This window comes from Balaenoptera physalus (genome assembly GCF_965194825.1).
Source record: "Balaenoptera physalus genome assembly, chromosome: 6".
In the NCBI taxonomy this organism is placed as follows: Eukaryota; Metazoa; Chordata; class Mammalia; order Artiodactyla; family Balaenopteridae; genus Balaenoptera; species Balaenoptera physalus.
In genome coordinates, this window is record NC_138885.1 from 41,008,274 (window position 1) to 41,029,018 (window position 20,745).

General features: G+C 37.0%; 1 pseudogene across 1 annotated transcript; it reads right to left on the reverse strand.

Moving 5' to 3' along the window:
- Nucleotides 1–285: 285 nt before the first annotated feature.
- On the reverse strand, nt 286–13,511 carry LOC309662385 (exosome complex component RRP43 pseudogene; annotated as a pseudogene). Its single transcript has one exon. The product of its transcript is annotated as an exosome complex component RRP43 pseudogene (transcript).
- Nucleotides 13,512–20,745: the final 7,234 nt, after the last annotated feature.

A 20,745-nucleotide genomic window follows, 5' to 3' on the forward strand; every position in this document is an offset into this window, starting at 1 on the left:
TAAAGAAGCCAAACATTTCTACACAATTCACGGGTTAGAGTGGTGGAATGTGGAGGGGCATAATGGACAAAGTCAAACACATTATCATACCCATTTACTATCTTTATGATTTTTAAAGTTTGACTGTTTACTGTTACAATACCTCTGATGTTCATCAGTGCTGTTTACCTTAGTACTGTCATCTCGGATATCCACTCCATTCTCTTCCAAAACATCTCTTGGTATCACTTGCAGAGACACAGTCGAAGTTGGATTTGACTCACATGGTTGTGATCAAATCTGGCGTTTAAGCTTTTTACTATGTGCTAGTGAATTATGTCTCTATTCATAATTTCTGCTGAAGTATTAAGTTGTCATTTGCATTTTTAAAAAAAAATTAACATCAGCACAATCCTCATAGTCTTTTGCAGATTAAGTCTGTTCTCAGACAACTATTAGATTTAGTATATTTCCAAGGAACAGAACTCAGTCTCGTTTGTGACCTAGGTAATTTATCAGTTTTCTCTCCATCCAGCCCTCTCAGTTCTTTGTCAATTTATTGTGCCCATATCCTTTTCAATCTGCACTTGAGTAACTCAGACCTCCCTGTTCCTTAAAACACACCTCTATCAAAACCTCCATCAAGAAATAGTGCTGGTATTAATTAGTTTTACTTTGGTATGACTTAAAGTCAATCCTAGTTGTGCTTTCCTTTTACACTGAAATAGGAACAGTGAGGATATTTCTCACTGAGCAGGCTGGAGAGTAGACTTCCCCCTTTCCTCCTCAAGTATGGCTAGTGAAAATATTGCCCACACTGATTAAAAATAAAATTGAGTTTAGGGGACGGGTTAGATGAAGGTCTAGAACCATGTTTGCCAAACTTAATCATAAAATTATCTGGAGCATTAAAAAAAAAAAGTTTCCTGGGCCCTATTCCAGACTCATTGGGTCAGACTCTCTGGAATAAGGTCTTGAGAATCATTTTTAATGAATTCCCCAGGCAGTTCCTGTGTTCAGACAAGTTTGCCTAAAATAAGCCAATAATGGGAGGGGGTATAAACAGAAGAGAGCACAGTGGATGCCACAAGACACTACATGACATGCAAAAGCTTGAAACTTTGATGAATCTTCTTCAAGTACACTCATAGTTGGTATAACCACTGAAACTGTTTTGTTCCTCTTAGAGTTCATTTTTCCTATGTTGTAATCTTTAATATATCCAAAAGGTAGGAGGTTGTATGCAGTTTGAAACCAGAGAGAACAAATGAGACTAAATCTCACAATACATGAATGTGAGGATTCTATGGAAGCAGGACACATAAACAATCTGTGCACATAAACAATCCCTTGGTCTCATCTCATTTATCTCCCACTGAGTAACTTTACTCCAGATTTAGCATTTTTTTGCTTTCATTTCTTCATATACGTTAATCTTTTCAATTTTTACTTATGTACATATTTATTTATAATTTTCTCCAAATTTATTGAGGACTGACTGACATAAAATTGTCTATATTAAAAGTGTACAAAGTGATGATTTGCTATACACTGTAGAATGATTACCAAGATCAAGATAATTAATACATCCATTCCTTTACATAGTTATTCTTTTTGTGTATGTGTAATGAGAATGCTTAAATCTACTCCCAGCAACTTTTAAGTATACAATACTGTATTACTAACTATAGTCACCATGCTGTTCCTTAGATCCTCAGAACTTATTCTTCTAACTGAAAGTTACACTTTTACCTACATCTCCCCCTTTTCCATGCCCCCCAACTCCTGGCAACCATTCTGAGAGCATTATTCTAAGTGAAATAAGACAGAGAAAGACAAATACTATATGTTATCACTTATATGTAGAATCTTAAAAAAAAAAGCCAATTTCATAGAAACAGAGAATAGAATGATGGGTACTTTAATATGAGATGATTTTGCAAGTATTTTTATTACTTTAGTGAATGGCAAATTTACAGGTAAAAATGATGAATACCATGATATACATGATCTTTTATAACTTTGTACTATTTAATATTTTTATACAAATATAAGCTTTGTATATTCTGTACAATTAAAAGTATTCTAACATAACTGCTGAATGAAATCACCATCTACATAGGTGACATTGAAATGGTTAAAATGAATTCCTTTACATAATTTAAATAATGCTATGTTGCAAATATCTTGGCAGAGGGATAAAACTACAATAATAAAAGATTTTGACAAGAGATATATTCTAAAGTATGATGGTCCCTTATTTAACTAGACCTTTCTATAAGAAGTATTCAAACCACTAGTGATTCATCGAAAATTTCTAATGTGAACTATTTAATGCATATCTTTTAGATGGGCTGTAAACTGGCTTAGGTACGTAAATTCTATATTCCATTTAGTCTCTGCTTTGTAAATCTGTGGCCAGTTACTAGTGGCATTTCTGTTGGCCTGAAAAAAGAGACCAAACTGCTCCAGGTCTGAGATCATCAGTCCTATGTCTTTCCAGATCTCCTTGTGTAAGTATTTGTGAACCCAGCAAAGAGAAAGAGTTAAGCCTATTCTCCTAGTTGGCAGAAACTTGGTAGTTTAAAATTACATACTGACTCTGGTGTAGAGACACAAGAAATTATAGAGCAGACATTGTCCAGGACAACGTATAATTTAAAATGTACTAAAGAATGTATACCGCATGGCAAAGTAAGTGAAGTGCTTCTTCAAATATAAGTGTTTTGCATAGAAAGGCAGTAATTATCCACTCCTAGGGAAATGTTTGCATTCACTCTAAATCAATATTTACTATTCATTTCTTGTGTTCAACAAAACAGGGATTTAACTTTTTTTTAATTTTAATGAAGCACTAAGGCTATAATAATTCTACAATGCAATTGTCTTGATATGAAATATCGCTAAATGGTGTTGCTATTTCGAGAAAGAGCAGTGTGAAATGGAAGGGTATCCCTATTTGTGAAATGTTACTTTGGGAACATTCAATTGATACTCGGCCAAGCAGGGCGACTCACCAGTTTTCAAAGATAACTTAAGCTGTCTCCTTGGTAAGGCCCTAAACTAGGATCATTCAGATGAGTCTTTGCCCTTATATTTTTCCCTCTTTATCCTAACACAGACTTCATGATAATGATTCTGTTTCAGCTCAACTATTTCCTTTTTGAGGTATGTGTGAGTGTGTGTATGTGCGCGTGTGTATGTAAAAAACTCTTCTATACAACCATCTTTTTCTGCAGGAGGAAAAGGTTTCTTTCCCCCTTTCCCCTCCCAATTCCTCCTGATTATTTAGTTCAAAAAAACCTCAAGGAAAATGCTAGAGGGAAAAAATAAGAAAATGGGACACATGAATACTGTATTCTGAGACAAGACTGAAAGTCTCTGGCATATTTTTATTTATAGAGCTGTGATCTGATCATTCTATGACTTTTCTTTGGAAAATGACTACAATTTTTTATTACAGAGTCTAAAAAAGAACTGGACAATATACTGATATGTTACATTACAACATGAATACCCTTTATCTAGGCAACAGAAACAATAATGGCTTTGCCCCTTACTTTCAGGTCAAAGCAGAGTCCTTTAGTGCCCACCATTACCTTTCCAAATGCTACATAAATGCCCAAGTTTCCTTATATTTCTGTCTTCTACTTCTGTGTACAGTTTAAAACCCAGTGTATTCTGTTCTTCATTTGCTTTTGTTTTTGTTATTATTTGGGGGCCAAGGGGACATCTTTTTGAAAATCCCACCATTCCCATGAGGTTTTTCAGATTTTATCCTGATTAGCTTATTTGCTATTAAAATGTAATTAATAACATATTTTCAGCTACACAGCTTCTGTAGCGTCCCTATATTATTTAAAATGAGATTTAGAGCAGGACGGGAATTAAACATAAAATATATACCTTTGCCATCTCATCACATAGTTCATGTGGCTTCTCTGCCTATAAAATATTCGTGTAACAGCAGTGTGGGGTGGGTCTGTGCTAAGTTCCTCTCTGCGCCTTCCTGCCATTCATAATTCATGCAAGCTCTTTGAGTGAGTTACAGTTTGGTATGCACTCTGGGGACAAATAATATCATTTATGTATTGTGATTGCTACTCTACTCTATCTTCCTTTTTATTGACAAGAAACAAGGGTGTTGCTTGTAGTTTTGAAACTAAATGGGGTGCAGAAATCATCCTTCTCTTTCTGAGAAGGCACCTTCTTTCTGCAGGAAATGCTATTGTAAACTGTACTGTTATAAATGGTGTGTTAGTTCTCAAGATATTCCTTTCTCAACGTCTGAAGTATCAAAGTATTCCTTTAGCATTCAGTGGAGAGAGCCATTGAAAAAGCGGGCGGTTAAGGACACGTTCCTAAAGTCTGGAAAATCAGTGGGACACTAAAAAGGGAACTGAAGTGGACCGGAAGGAACCTCTTGAGGGTGATTTAAAAAACCAGACACTGATTATGAACAGAGCTTTTACCCAAGGAACTGGAGAGGGCCAGCAAACCCATTCTACTGCACTCCAGTTAAATGTCTAATAGTTGAGATATTTTCTGCACAGCCCATAAAGGATAATGAGGAAGGCTTTGATAGCTTTAAAGAAAGTTGCTCTGTGGCCTATCACAAAAACATGATCTGAGTGTAAGTGGCAAATGCTTGCAGACCCCAAAATGAAAAGGGGCATTGTCAGTTAGGTAAGACAGTTATCTTGCTAATTGCACAGGAAAAGGATCCTGATGTGAATTTGTACCAGAGGGAAAAATAAAAGCAAGTGATGTCAGAATGTAAAATCTAAGATCTCATTTACTTAAGCTGAAGTCTTCTGGAGACCTTGAAATTATCTATGATTTTACCTCTACATGATAATTATTTAATGTAGGTCAAATTAAGGATTAACCTGCATTCTTAATTTTATTGTATTGTGTTTTTTGGGGATTATGAATTGTTCCTTATATTAGTTGGGGTTTAAAGTATTATTATATTACTTCTCTCCTGTTGCAATAATTTCTGAGATTATTCTTGTATATCACCACCCCCCAACTCTAGCAAAGATAGACTTCATGAATAATTTAAAAAAGAGAAAAGAACATTCATGTGGAAGTATTTATATTAAGTTCGGTAATGAAGAAAACAAGTTTCATTAACTGTTCTTTTCATGGTGGCTTTGCTACTCTTAGGAAAATTCTATTAAAAAGAGAAACCCTAAAATCTTCTCTCAAGGCACTGGGGACACTTGCATTGACCTTGTATTCACTCCTTCAGAATATGGGAAGGTTACATTGAATAAGAGCGAGGTTGAATACTTCTACTCATAGAAGTAAGTTGCTACATGGTTGATAGGCTAGTCCACCAAGAATGAAGTGATGCTTTCTTCTGGTTTTAGGCAAGAATTAATCAATCAGTTGATTAGCTTACAAACGTTGATTGCACACCTTCTTGCCATGATACCCAAGTAAGTGTTGAGAGTTAGCTGAAACAGCACACCTACAAACACAATGGAGAAAGATAAGTACTCAAAGATTTTCTTTAATTTACGCATACTTCAAACAAAATTTAATGCACAGTAGAGCTATGTCCAATAAAGTGGACTTCCATAGCATCAAATAACAATGCTTTTTGAATTGATGATCCGAGAGAATGGGCAATGTAGTGTCCTACAAGGAATGTCCTCAACCACTTACTGAAAGCTTACTGCTTACATTTACATGGATGTACTGGTTATGATTCTCTCTTTATCCTAGCACTGCAGTCCTGGAAGACTGACTGAGAGATGGCAAAATGGGGCACTAAGTCAAAACTGGTCATCACCACACTTGGATTTGTTTCAGCTCCAGTGCTGTTCAGTGTGGTATCATTGATGGCTAGATGCCTTCTCTTATGATTATTCCACTGTCTATGTCAGCAATTCTCAAGCTTTTTGGTCTCAATAACCTTGTTTTACTAAAACATTATTGAGGGCATTCAGTAATAGGGTGTTGTATCTATCAGTATTTACCCTAATAGAAATTTAAGCTGACATTTAAAAACATGTATTTATTAATTTATTTTAAAAAACAACCAAACCATTTCATTAAACTGTTTTTCAGGAAAAGTAACGACTTTTTCCAAAACAAAAATATTTAGTGAGAAGAGTGGTACTGTTTTATATTTTAGCAAATCTCTTTAATGTCTGGGTTCTCATATTTGCTTCTTCATTCAATTTGTTGTCATATCAAATAGTGTGTAGCCATTGGAAAACTTCACTGTATACACATGGGAGAATGAGGGTTAAAAAGGCAAAAAATATTATTATGCAAATAGTTTTGATTCTGTAGAATCCCTGAAAAGGTCTCAGGAACCCTCAAGTATCCTGATGTATCACAGTGTTGGTCTATAATGTGTTGAGGCTGTATGTCTATCTACCTACCTCATATGAGTTCATTGCAACACCTGGCACATACTAGGTACTCAATACTATTTCTCTTCCAATTATTCTTCTCCAGCTCAAAATAAATCTTTTAGATTTATGCTTTAGGGCTCAGATAGCTTCAGATCTTAATGATCTTTTATGTATACCTGAGGGAGAACATTCTCTCACCCTAGATCTCTTCTCAGGACCACTTTTCTTTACCTTTGAAGAAGGTTAAGAAAGAAAAGGATAAGGAAGTGGGAATGGAAAAAAAAATAGGTTCTTAGGATCCTTATGAAGGATGTAATTACATATCTGGGGTCCTGGATTTCTGTAATCCTTAAGTAGCCGATCCTAGTGGACTCTAAAATATTTTCAGAAACATACTAATTTCAAAGCAAATAAAGTATTGATAGTGTGTTGCGTGGTACAGCTGAGGTATGATTGGAGGGACACATCTGGAACCTGTTGCTGTTTCATCATCTGATAACTGATGCAACAGATCACAGCATATAAACTTAAGTACCCTACTTTTCAGATAGATAACTCTATCTGTCAATGGTCAGATCAATCCAGTGTATTTAAAGCTTGGACAAAAAATATCTTTTTACAGTTTGATATTGAGTTTTTGATAATGCAATGTTAAGATTCATTTGTTTAGCTAATGCTTATGGATCATCTGCCGTGTGCTATGGGTAAAGCAATGTAGAAAGAGATATGATTTCTACCTTCAAATGCCTTGCATTCTAGTGAAATCTACCCATAAAACATGGTAATTAATGATACATAGTAATGAATGTTAGGATGTGGCGAAAACAAGATGTTTTAAGAACTTGTAAAAAGGGGCATAACCCAGTCTTTTAGGAAGAGTGAGCCTTCAGAGGGAGAGATAAATTACCTAAGCAATGAGTGGAGCTGGCCTGGTTGGAATTCATATGAAACTGGGAAGATATGCCAAGTAGAAGGAGAGTTGAGAGAGAGCACAATCCATTTGCTGATGTGCGAGAACTTCAGTAGCTAGAGTGAGAAGTTTGTAGGCCAATGAGTGAGGGGTTGGAAGTGTAACAAGGAAGGGATTTGAAAAGAGTTTACATTTAATTTTGAGGTTATTATGGAGTCTTCAAAGGGTTTTAACTAAAATATCATCACAAATAGGCTTGAATTTTGTCAAGTTCACTCTGGCTGCAGTTTGGACATAAAAACCAAGACTCGTGTTGTGTTGATCCTAGAAAAAGGGAATGGAGGCCTATATAGATAAGGCAGCAGCAAAAGTGATGACAGACAGTGGACACATTCTAGAGATATTGAGACCGCTGAATGAATAGGCTTTAATAATTGGTGCAGAGGTGGGGACGGAGTGAAGAGGAAAAATTAGTGTAATGCTGAGGTTCCTGGTATAAGCAGTTGAGTACTTTCATTGAAATAGGGATCCCAGTAGGAGAAATGTTTGAGTACAGATGTCAGGGAAAGATGATGAATTCACTATTTTTGAGATATCCAAGTGGAGTTGTTGAATATTACATAGCATCTATGGAATCCACTAGACTATGACATCCATTAGGTTAAAGTTTATGGAATTATGGATTTCACAAGATTATGGAATCCACTAGACTAACCATCATTAAATGGAAAACTATATTGCTTTGTTTCTCCATTGTCTATCGTATATCTGCCTCATAGTAGAAGTTATTTATAGAATAAATGGAAAAACAAATGGCATGAATAAAGAAATATGAGGGTCAGAGGAGAGATTTGGAATAACTAGCTAGATTTAGAAGTCATTAGCATGTGGGTGATAGTTGAAGTCAGGGGAGTAGTTAAAATAACCTATGTAGGTAACAGAGGGTGAAATGAGAAGGGACGTTAAAAAGTGTCCAGAAGAATTGCAACATATAAAGAATAGACAGTGGAAAATGAATCTGCAAGAGCTATAAAGAAGAGCCAAACATTGGAAATTATATCTATTAACATTCTGTTTATAGGCAGCAGAGGCTGACTTTCTATTTTAAGCTAAATTTAAATTTACTTGAAGAATATCTGGAGATAACAGAAATGTAGAGAAAATGGAGAACTAGTTTTGGAAAACAAAATGAGATCTGGGGAACTGCATAGAATGAACTCTAACAAGTGTGATGCAGCAAGAATTGTGGGGTCTTCTGTCACTGCCAGTACATGAATATGATGTCTAACCATCCCTACACCCTGACTTGATCAGGCGTTAAAGTCCCAGGAGAAAGTGTGTAGTTGGCTGAGTCCTACCTACAGCACTATTTCCTGTGCTGGGGAAAAGAGAAGGAGGTTCTGTCCCTTCAGCTTCCTTGATGGGAAGCAACCATTATCTCCCACCAAAACTCCACACCCATGGGGCAGTCCCTGAAAGGGAAAGAGAGGTGCCCATCGCAAGGGGAGAGGAATGGATGCTGGGTAGAACAAGAAATGACAAACGTCATTATGAGACAAAAGATAGAAAACTGTATTCCTCTTCTAAATCGAGATAAATTTAGGTGAAAGAGAAAAGCATAGCCTTCTTCACTGGCAGCAGCAACAGGAGGTCATTGGTAACTTTGGCAAAAGTAGTATGAGCTGTGTAGTGCTGCTGGAAACCAGACTGGAATAGATTGGGGAGTGAGAGTAGGGTGACAGAGTGAAAATAGCTTGTGTAGAGGACCATTTCAAGAAGTTTAGTTTAAGTTAATGCAAGAGAAAATTTGCTTTTATGATTTGGAAACATTCAGTATGGCAGAGAAAACAACTTTGCCCTTAAGTAGGGATTTTCTAATTCTGATGGTCAGGGAAAGAGTTTTTAAGACCGCATGACCCTAGATGGGTAAATTTCCATATCTGGGCAATTACCATACATTGGAATTTCTTGTTCTTTTTGCAAGGCATCAGTAAGTTGCACAACTCTGTGAATTGCTTTGCTTTTGCCTCTTAAATTCTTGGCCACATGCTTTATCACTTAAATGCTTCCATGTATGTTGCTGTTATATTGATACTTAATATTACTGTCTTTGTATTTCTCTCTAACTAGAATTTCAGACACATTGTGGGCAGGGAGCTGTTTCATTTCTCACAGTACCTGTCACAATAGTGGCATGAAATAGTGCTCAGGCTCAGGGTATATTGATTGATTAGCTTATTGATTTTTAACAACATTGACTGGAATGACATTTACCCACAAATGTTCACACAGAAGAGATTTTTAAATTGTTTTCCTCCTTGAAGTGTCCTTTGATATCCACTCTGGCTTCCTTTTACCATCAAAGCTGTTATGAAAATGAATGAAAAACAACACACATTTTTGCATTTTAAGGTAGAATAAACTTTTAGATTGGAAACTTCCAAAACAAACTGAAACCAATGAAAAGTATATTTTACTGCTTTATATCTAAAAATGGCACTGCTCAATTTAAGCTATTTTTAAAACCTGTGTATTCATGCAGCTTGCATACCAAAATGAAAATTGGTGAGCTATAAACCCTTGAAAAACAGGGTTTATAATGGAAACAGTAATTGACCCTTAAGTACAACATCAAAAATACAATACTATATAATACAAAGCCCAGGGCTTGGGATCCCATCTCTGCTCTAACCTCAGACTGGCACACTAACCCAACACCACAAAGCCAACTAATAGTTATATTCTGAGATGTTTTCTTCTTACATGGCAGAAAAGTAGATATGTGATCCAATAGCCACATGCAGCTAAGCTTTGCAGGACCAGTACTCCGAATACCTTTAATGAACTCACTACGCCAGAGCTATAACACTATTAGCTAATTAGATTTGCTTGGAAAGACCATTCAATTAAAAAAAGAAAAGAAAAAAAAAAAAAACCTGCTACTACTAGCTCTGAAGTTGTACTTTGTTGTACCATAAACTTTGGGTGTGTAACTTTATACCACAGGATTCAGTGAGGGTAGAGTAACCAATTGTCAGGAAAGCTCATGGAATTACCAAAAATATTTTCAAAGTATTTAGAGTTGTCTTCAACTTTGCTCTAGTTCATAGATGGTCTAGTTTCCCATTTCCAAGCCACAGCTATCCATTTGTAATCGTGAGAAAATGCAATCTAAACTAAAGAGGAAAATAAAAGTATTAAACTTGACTAACGAGGTATGAAGGATAAATCCAGATTCCAGGTTATACCTGGATCTAGGCAAAAAGGGGAGTATGTATACTAAGGATCTTAACCTATTTTTTTTTTTTTTCTTTATGGGAGTGGGGCAAGGGGTTAAGGGAGTTTGTTGCTAAAGAAGGAAAGTTCAGAGATTCCTTTCATTTTAAAGTTGAAATGTGAGAGCATTGCCAGCTTATTCCTTTAAGAAGCTTCCAAAGAATTTGTCAGCTAAGAATAGTCAAGATTTTGCCTTTTTAAATGTCATCTATTCACACATATTTTCGATGAGTTATGTTTATCAAGGGGCAGTTAGCAGGAGTCTCTGGTGTTTTCTTGTGGGGCCTTCTGTTTCTGTTGCTACCTTAAAAACTAGTGAACTTGATAAAATGAAAATGAGTGACACATTATTGGCTCTGTTCATACTATCTCTTCATCTATACCCTGTGACTAAGTGAGCTTGGGAGAGAGGTCCCTGGGAGAAGATTAGAATTGGGACGGGGTGGGTATTTTTCTCTGTGGGAGTTTTTAGAAGATTTTAGAAGTGACAGTGCCTGTTTTGGGATTCAGCAATTTTGCTAAATGCAATTAAAATATAGGGTTTTTATTATAGTGATTTGAAAAACTGATGTGCATCTTAAAATCTCAGTGCTTAGAAGTTTATTTACCTATTATTATAATTGTTTCATTTAATAAATCTGATGTTACAACAGAGCACTTCCATGATTTTTTTCATGTCTTTCTTCAAACACTAAGATCTATCTCAAATAACATCATGGTATATACTACCAATTCTATTTACTCAATGTCATATCAAAGCATGCAGACCTCACCAACACACACTTCTTTTTTTTTCAGAAGAATATAGTTTGATATTTATTTTAGTATAAAAGGTTTGTGCACAGTGTAGCAAATACAGCTTTTACAAATCTGTTTTGAAAACGTGGTGGTTGTTTATTTGGGTTTCATACCCTTAAATACTTCATCCATCAGTGTTTTTACTTCTTTGTGTCTTATAACTGTGCTTGGCTCATGCAGTCTTGAAGTTTAGCTCCAGTCAGTCCACTTCCACCTGGTTTGTGAAGACAACATAGCTTGCCTTCCTCGTCCATTACTACTGTTAAGGTTGCAGTTGCCAGATGTTCCTCCTCTTCAGTAGGGTCAACTATAAGCAGAGTGTCATCAAACACAGCAAAGGAAATTGCAACTGATGAGTTCTAATATTCAAATAACTTTTCTTCTTTAAATGAACTTCTGCTACAGCAGTTTCTTCACTTATAGGAACTTCAGGCCACTGTACATTTTTTAAAGCTGCAAACAAAGCAAAGGTACAAGCATCCAAAATGTTTCCATCATGGTTGAGGCAAATGAGATCACAGTGTAGAACCCAAGCAAGCTTTCCTGGAGAGATACATAAGTCCTCTTTCTGAATTATCTGTGAATTTTCAATGATATCTGTAATGAACTGGCCAAGTGGCTGGCTACTTGGGCCTCTTCTCCAGGAGGTCCAGACCGAAATCTCCAGGAACACGGAGCTGATAGATCCAAATTAGAAACAACATATCCTTTATCAGCGGCATCTGTTGGTGGTGCTCCAAATTCCACTTTAATTCCACAAATTACTGTCGTATTTCCCAGCTTCACTAAAGAAGAACCATCTGCAGTACCAATTGAACCTACGTGGACAGTTGTGGTCCTCAATTCACCAAGTTCTCTTCCCTTAGGACGGCAATTCACTTTCAAACATCTCCTGTAATACTCCAGAGGTTCCACAGTTTTGAACCCAGACGCCATCTTCCACCCGCGGGTCCAACACACATATTTGAACACAAATACACACTTTCTTTATTTTCTTTTTCTGTTCCTTCTTTCATTCCTTATAATTCCTTCATATACTGAGTTTGCTTCACCGTATTTTAAACTCTCCATTAATTCTGCAGTTTTATTCATGGCTTAGTACACTATACATAAAAAATTATGAGGAGGGTTAAATTGTTAAAAAATTAACTGATACTTTCCCTTTCCTTTGAACCCTTTGGTCCTTTCCAGAAAATTCAGGGAAGAGATAACACATCAAAATGCAAAGTGAAAATAAGTAAAGTCTTAGCTTTCGGGTTTCAAGATCCTGCTCTTTGGGGAAAGTCAAAAGAACTTAAGGCTTGGGCAAAATATTTGGAAAACTACCCAATAAGTAAAGAATCAAGATGTCCTCTTGCTCATTAGATAAAACTTCCTTGGGCTGGGGGCATGAAGAAAGTTGGAAAATAAACATTGAGAGTTTAGAATGGGTGGGTCCCCAAGAAAAGAAAAAGGCCCATGTCCCAGTGTCATTGGCTGACTCTAGGTGGGTGGGGAGAAGGATGCACAAGGGGAGGGAATGTGGGGCAACAATAATCTTTAGCAGGATTGCATCTAAGTCCCAAGGGGCTTACACAGAGCCAAGGCTTCAGACAAGGGCCCTGAGGATCAAGGTCACGGCCAGGAGGAGAACCTCTGAGTTGTCTGGTGACCTGGGCTTCAATGCCCAGTTCACACAGACACCTGCCGAACTCATTCAGGTCTGGTGGCTTTCTCTGTCTTCCTTCTTTCCCAAGAACCTCTTGGATCCCTGAGCAAAAGATTTCTAGGCGCGTGGTCCACTGGGACACAAGAATCTCTGAGAGGCCCTTTGCCATCTTTTTGGCACAAGGGAACTATTCTGTCATGAGATGCAACAAGCTCTCTGAGCCAACTGAGGTCCACTTGCCTCAACTCACCTTGCAGCCTGCACTCTGCCAGCATCTCAGACTCCACGTGGAGGGGGCAATGGTCTCTCCACACTGGATTCCCAACCCAGTCTAGGATTTCTGTTCTTTCCTCATTTGGAGCCTGACCAGATGGAGGAGGAAGCAGGGAGCTGGAAGTCTTGCTTAGCTTTCAAAGTATGATCCTCCAAGAAACTGTACTCTCAGCGTAGAGTACAATCGTGGTCCTAATTCATTAATTCATACATTTTCTATTACCTGAGTTTTATTTTCCTGCTTCTTCCTGAGGACCAAGCTTGTTTGGTTGGTTGGTTGGTTGGTTGGTTGGTTGGTTGGTTGGTTTGTTTATTTATTTATTTATGTTGTGGCATCCTTTCCTAGAGGTAAAAATCATAGAAGGTGTTAATCAATTAAATCAGGAAGGTCCAAGAGCCCCGTGAAACTACATAGAAAATATATGTTAACATTTCAAAATATCATCCCACCAGAACTATTTGTGCCATATTTATTTAATACTTGTCTCTCCTGCTAAAATCTAAGCTCAGCGAAGACATCATTTTGCTCATCACTCTATCCCTAGCACCTTGTACATTGCCTGAAACACAGTAAGTACTCAATAAATATTGTTGAATAACTGAATAAATAAAATGATAAATGAACTACCTAAGCAATTCTTGTTACTATTTTGTGACATGCCCCACCATTCCCTCAGAAAGGGCCTTACTCGGTTTATTTTATCCATTACTAGCTCTGGAAACTACTGGTTGCAACCAATGTTTAGTAAGACTTTTCTTTACTCCCTGATTTTGCAAATTTATTATATTTTTAATGCAAAATTAGGTGAGATCCAGAAATGTAGAGTTCTTTTTAAACCACTTGATCTGAGTGTGCTTTGAACATATGTATTGAGAGAAAGTACTTTTCTAGATTAATGGAGAATTTCCAACAAATTGATTGGCCTACAGTAGTTAATTAATTTATTTTTTTCTTGAGTGTAACGATACAAAGTATACTGGGTTGAAATGAGAAACAGAGGACTCATGGAAACTTATTTTGTTCTGAGTATTATAAAGTAAGATTTTTTGAAAGAATACGTTAGGTTTTAGGTTATTCTTGGCTCAAAGCAAAGATTTAAGGTGAATTCACCTCTGATTCTTCTGTGAGGTGCTCTCTACACTCTGTTTCAGTAACAATCACCTGCTAAAAATTCCTACTCCCCAGGCCCTCGTACCTGCCTGTAGTTCTCATTGACCTAAATGGAGGTTAAATGTATGTTGCTGAAGGGAGAATTCCAGGCTCCAGAGAGTATCTCTCTTGTAAGTGACAGAAGTGTGTGTGGTGTGTGTGTGTGCATGCAGAAGCCACTAAACCATGTATTTTTACCCGTACAAGGAAAGTAAGTCAATTCTGGGAACTGAAAACTAGAATAAATATCTACTTCCAACTATATAGGACATGTAGATTCACAGAGGAAAATATTTCCACTCTAGTCATTGATTCCTTTAAAATAGACTGTAAGCTTCCTAAAGATTGTGTGTGTGTGTGTGACTACTAATCTGTGGAAAATCTGTGTAATTAGACTCAAAATGACATAGACAGCAGCAAAAGAGGAGAGGTGTGTTTCCTGTAGATCATGCGGCACCAATGATGCTGTTTACTCTCCTTTACTGTGGGTCTAATTTGGACTTTCATCTCAAGGTAAATATCAGTTTAGTCATCCAGGTATAGCTTCATTAAATAATGTAAAATGCAACTTTGAAAAAACATTAAATACGTATTGAACACACATTCGATAAAACTGTAGCTAGTCGACCTGTATTAAGTACTTACTAAGTACTTACTGTCATATTTTCACTTTTCTTTCTAATAGTTCCTTGATTTAGTTGAAAGCTCATGTCCTAGACAAAAATTGGGTGGAACACTGAGCAATTAGCTAATAAATTTAACTGGTAGAGGAAGTCAATCAACATGCTTTGGTATTTTTAAAATGGTTACTGAGTATCTTCACTTCAGCTTAAGCAGAAAAGGAGGAGTAACTTTCCTAGATATTTCTACTGATGTTTATATGTTAAGGATAATTCCAGAGGCTTCTTCTCAGTGTTGGGAAAAGGCCATTTGTTTGTTTTAAATTCCTGCATATTTTTTTGCACTGATCACTCAAAAGTGTACTAAATATTCATTCATATTTGGAATTCTTTAAATTGTAGAAGCAATCAGCAATAGTTTTTTAAAAGAAAAAAAGAAACAGTTACACGAGTGCCACATCAGTCTTGGGCAACAGATCAAATTATGGAAAGTTTGAGTTTGTCCTGGCATTGACATTTCTAAAGCAGCCACCATGAAGTATAACTTCAAATGCAGGTTTTAGCAAAGACCACAAAATACATATTTATATTGTAGTTTTTCTAACTCTTCCCTATTGTTACGGGCATTTGTCCTGCCTTTGAAATTTTGAAAAAGAAAAGCTAGGAAGAAAGCTATGTTTTTTGAGGTATGTATTTTAGGTGTATGTGGATTTTTTAAAAGATAAGGTGTGTTTTCCTCCTCCCTGTATTTCTTTCTTTTGATTTGATGCTTATAAGAGTATGATCATTTCAGAAGCACAACTGCAACCCTCATCATAAACTGAAAGGAAGTGTCACTTGTGGACGGGCTCTGTGAAAAATAACACATTCTCGGTGTCCTGGGGGTGCTCATATTCTTTCCCGTCCTCGGGAGATAGGTCTTAATCTTTGGAGTGGAGCCTTGTCAAATGTAATCATCAAGATGCTGCTAATGGATTAAAATCTCTTCCGTGTTGTTCATTACCATCTTTTTAAAAATTTCCCTTCTTTCCTCTTCACCTCTCTTCCCTCACTTTTCCTCCTGCAGTTCTGTAAGTGTGCAAAAGCCAGAACTTCGGTCTTCGATAATCGTGGCTTCTGGCATCTAGTGACCATTGTACTGTACATTTAAATGGAATGTAAATAATGTCGCTATATCTTGCAAACATGTGTCTACCTTTCTTGCTCTTACGAGCGGGTGAAGAATGTTGAAACCAGAAGCTGTTAGAGAGATTTGGCCCTTTCCCAAAGATACGAAGTTCAGGTATTCATATTGACATTTGTGATGGATTTCTAAGATCCATGCGTTATGTCTTCTATGTGGTGTAAGGAGAGAACATTTGTTTTGGCTGGAATATGACCAAATCTCATTAAATAAAGTTGAGTATATTCTTAGCCTCAATATGTGGTACTAGGAATATCTGCATTTATGATGGAATTTTTAAAATCTAACTTTAAAAGTATTGATTAAGACTGGGATAGAAAAACCAATTTTTGATTTATGTTAGGAAATATTCATTTATTTTTTTGGGTGAATTAAATGCATATACCACCATCTTCCGCTTATCTATATATATATACTTTGAACAAAATCTAGTTCATGTAGGTTCATATAATCTTAAGGAAAACAAACTGATATAAAATTCACATTTGAACTCAGTCTGGATACCATTTATTACTTCAACTAAATATTTGAGATTCTATTCTGGGGCTGACACTGTTCTAGAAACTAAAGCTCTAAAGGTGAGAAAAGTGCCTGTGGGGTTTGTGTGTGTGTGCGCACACACGTGTGCAAGTGTGCGTGCATGACAGTGAGAGAGACCCCTACATACAGATCCTACATTCTAGAGGGGACAGCATTCTGCAAAGGATTACAGAGATAACTATGAAAATATGAAACTGCCACAGTATAAGTGCTTTAAAGGAGAAGAAGGTGCTAGGAGACTATTGCCTAATTAGGAAGGTTAGGAACTACTTCCTGCCTGCAGTCAGGACTGAACTGAGATCTAAAAGAACAGCAGGTGTTCTTGCATGAAGGAATCTGTGGGACGGGAGAAAGGAAAATGGAGGAACACTCCACGGAACGAAGGCCCAGTGTGGGAATGAAGAAGGTGAAATACAAAAAGCAGGCAGAGATCAGGCTATGTATTGAAATTTGAGCTTTCACACTAAAGGCAATGGGAAACCACAGACATTTTAATCAGGAGAGGGGGGAAAAGGGAACAGTATGGCCAGAATTTGTATTTTGAAAGGAATATTCTGGCTGCAGTATGGAAAACCACATTGACTGTACATGGGTACCTTTCATGGGAGGTTCCTGAAATAATCCAGAAAGAAGAGATGAGAGTTTGGATTGGGATGATGGTGGGAGAGAAGAAGAGAGCAGAAAGGAGTCACTACATATTTATTTGTAACGCAATGGATATAGAAGCTTTGGAGAGAGAGCATTTTACAAAAATGTCCCTGGGTTACTGGATGTGCCATTGGTGCTCAGTGGGGAAAGGCAGAGGTGCTGAGGAAGAGGGCCAGGATTAAAGGAAAACCACATGTTTGGTTTTGAGCTATTGACTTTGAAATATCCAAGTGAAAATATCCAAAGAGCAGAGGGTACAGGCCTGAAGCTCAGAGGAGAGGTCTAGACCATTGATGTACAACCGTACAGCTTTTCTGCACTTTTGTGTGCACAACCATAATTGGCGTTCAAACCCATGGACCACGGACAGGGTTGCCTAAGGAGAGAGAAGAGGGAGAAGAAAAGAGGGACACAACCTGCCCAGGAAATTGCAATGTTTATAGTATGAGAAAAAGGTAACTTCAAAAAACCAAACCAATGGTCAGGAAGGTGGGAGGAAAAGAAGAAAGTCTCATGTTATGAAAGCTGAGGAAAGAGAATGATTCAAGATGGAGGAAAATAAAAATAAAACAAAATTGTTCTCTACGTGTCCTGAGGCGAGATTGAATTAACGTCTCTTTATCGACTCTGTTAATAGTCATGTATGCTAAAAAAAAAAAAATCTAATGACACCATTCTGACTTGAGACAGATAAACAGAAACAGGAATGCAATGTGTGGAATCAAGTAAGTGAGGCTTGATCAGTGATTATTACATTTTGGGGATACGAATAAGCACCATAGGGTTTTTTCTTCAAAGTACTTAATCTGGTTTGTAACTATAAGTTTGCCTACCCTCCTCCTCTCTCTCTCTCTCTCTCTCTCTCTTTCCTCCCCTCTCTCCCCCCACCCCCATCTCTATCTATGTCTATCTCTATGTTTGTCTTACTTTCATTTTAGGGACCATGTCTAGTTTTTAACCACTGTGCCCCAGCATCTAGCATAGTGCCTACATGTACTTAGAAGGCATGCAATATTTGTTGAGGAACAAATGAGCGCATCTCAGTTGTGCAATAAAGGACAGAAAGCTCTGAATTAGGAAAGGAAAGACTTAGGTCTCTTGCTCCTCTGGGTCCTGTTTTATTAAAACATCTACGAGCCTCCCTTTCTTACTATAGAAAAGCATATGCTTTGAGTGGAAGGCTTCCAAGATAATGTCTGATCTAAAGTTCCATGAATCTGTTTACCTAAATCCAGTGAAAACTTTGGAGCAGATCTCTCTGAAAACAAACGAACTAACAAACAGCAAAAACAAACAAAAAACTAGCCTTTTGTAAAAACCTGTTGCTATCCAGGTTGACTTTAAACTGTACCAATGAAATCTGAAGAAGGCAGACACCTTACTGATGTGCCCTATCTCACAGCCTCTAGCGGTGCATGTATGTGCCATTGCTATGGTGTCCAGCGGAGCTCAGGGAGGCCTGATAGTGTCTGGCCTCAGAAGCATCCTGTTTCTCTTGCTTTCTGCCCTGGGCTTCTTTCCTGTAGCCTCAAAGTAAAAGGCTGGGCATTCATATCTTCAAGAGACCTTTGACCACTGGAGGGTGAAAGCCATGAAGAAATATTCTCCTCTACACTGGTCTCAGGTGGAAAATTCTGCAGTGAATTCTACATGGTTTTTGCAGGTTCCCCAAAACACTGAGCCCCAATTTCTACAGCGGTAGTCCACTCAATGATACTTTCCCTCCTCCTTTCCTGCTTTGCTTTCTCCAGGCCCCATCCCCAGTTGTTCCCTGGAGGGAATTTTCCAAAGTAAACTACCTGGCCACAAACCTTTCTCAGAAGGCTGTTTTTGGGGAAGAACCCAAGTTAAGAGATATTTCTATTGGATCAGTATAGGCACACAAAGTTCACATTACCCAATTAAGATGTTTCTGAAACGTTTTAGTATAATTTGAATTGTTCTAAAGCAATATTTTGTTCATTGATTTACATTTCAACTTTAGAAAGACTATCATTATTCTGTTATGAAACTTTAATTGGCATGGACTTGATTGTCTTTTAGTATCTTACCGAGGATACATTCCATGTTTTATAATGAACAAATAGTCATCGTAAATAAATATTTAAATGTACTAGTAATGTGGTTACTTAATAAACTATTAAGAATAAATAGTGCTTTGCTGGTAAAAGCACAATTACTTGCTAACATGTGTATTTTCATAAATTTTATCTTGGATTATATTTTGTTATGTCAGGTTTGTAAAGATTTGAATCCTTATTGCTGGTGCCCTTTATTTGAACTTGGAATTTTTTCCCCATTTTCATTTGAATGATAATGCTTTTCTCTGATCCACAAATATGTTAAAGTCAATAGTATATACACATAGATGTTTCTCTTTTTATTGGAAAAAAGGGAATTATTTTTCTTCTGCTGTTCCCTGAACCCATTAATCACAATACAATATATGATATTAATTATGCTTAAATGTAGCTTGCTTATATAATTTGTGAACCTCCAATAATTCAAGACTTTCAAATTATTTGTCTTCCATGTAGACATTTTGATTACTAAAACATTCCTAAAGCTAGAAGAAGGAATAATAACAGGATTAAAACTATGAATCACCTTTTGATTAAACACTGTGCAGTTTTTGTTGCTAAATCTTCACTCAGAGGATAATTCTAAGTCTCATTTGAACTTGTAGATTTTAATTCCATATTGATCGCCATAACCTGGTGAAAGCAATTCATATTCACTCAGATCATAGTTTGAATTTAAACTGGATGTTGATGCTTCGTTATAACAACAGTGGCCTCTAATTGTGCAGCTCTAATGGATCAGACTGAGGGAACAAAGTGGGCAGCATAAAGTGGACAGTGGCATTTGGTGACAATTTCCGTTCAGTCTTGAATTTGGTGTATCTCTTAAGTTGACATGTTCACTCAACTCTGCCTCTATTGGAGTAACCTAGACTTCTGTTCATAAAGGCTTGATAGTGGTAATAGCAATCATAGATGCATATATAAATAGATATATAAATCTTTCACATACATTATCTCATTTGACTTGAAAAAATATTTTTTGATGCGGGTGGAACAGGTAAAATTATTTCCACTTAGGCTCAGAGAAATTGTGTTACTTATGTCCAAATTAAAAAAGCTAATAAATGAGAACCAGGTGTTCTGGCTCCCGGTCCAGTGATCTTCCTGGCGTGTCCCTGTGCCCAGCATTCACTCACACTAGACCATTGTCTTCTCAGTGCAAGCCTTGCCCATCTCCTGCTCTCATGGTCTTCTCTCCTCTACCTTTCTCAAAAAATGGTAAGATACATACTGGGAGCTAATTTGGACCAGCTGTATCCTTTGTC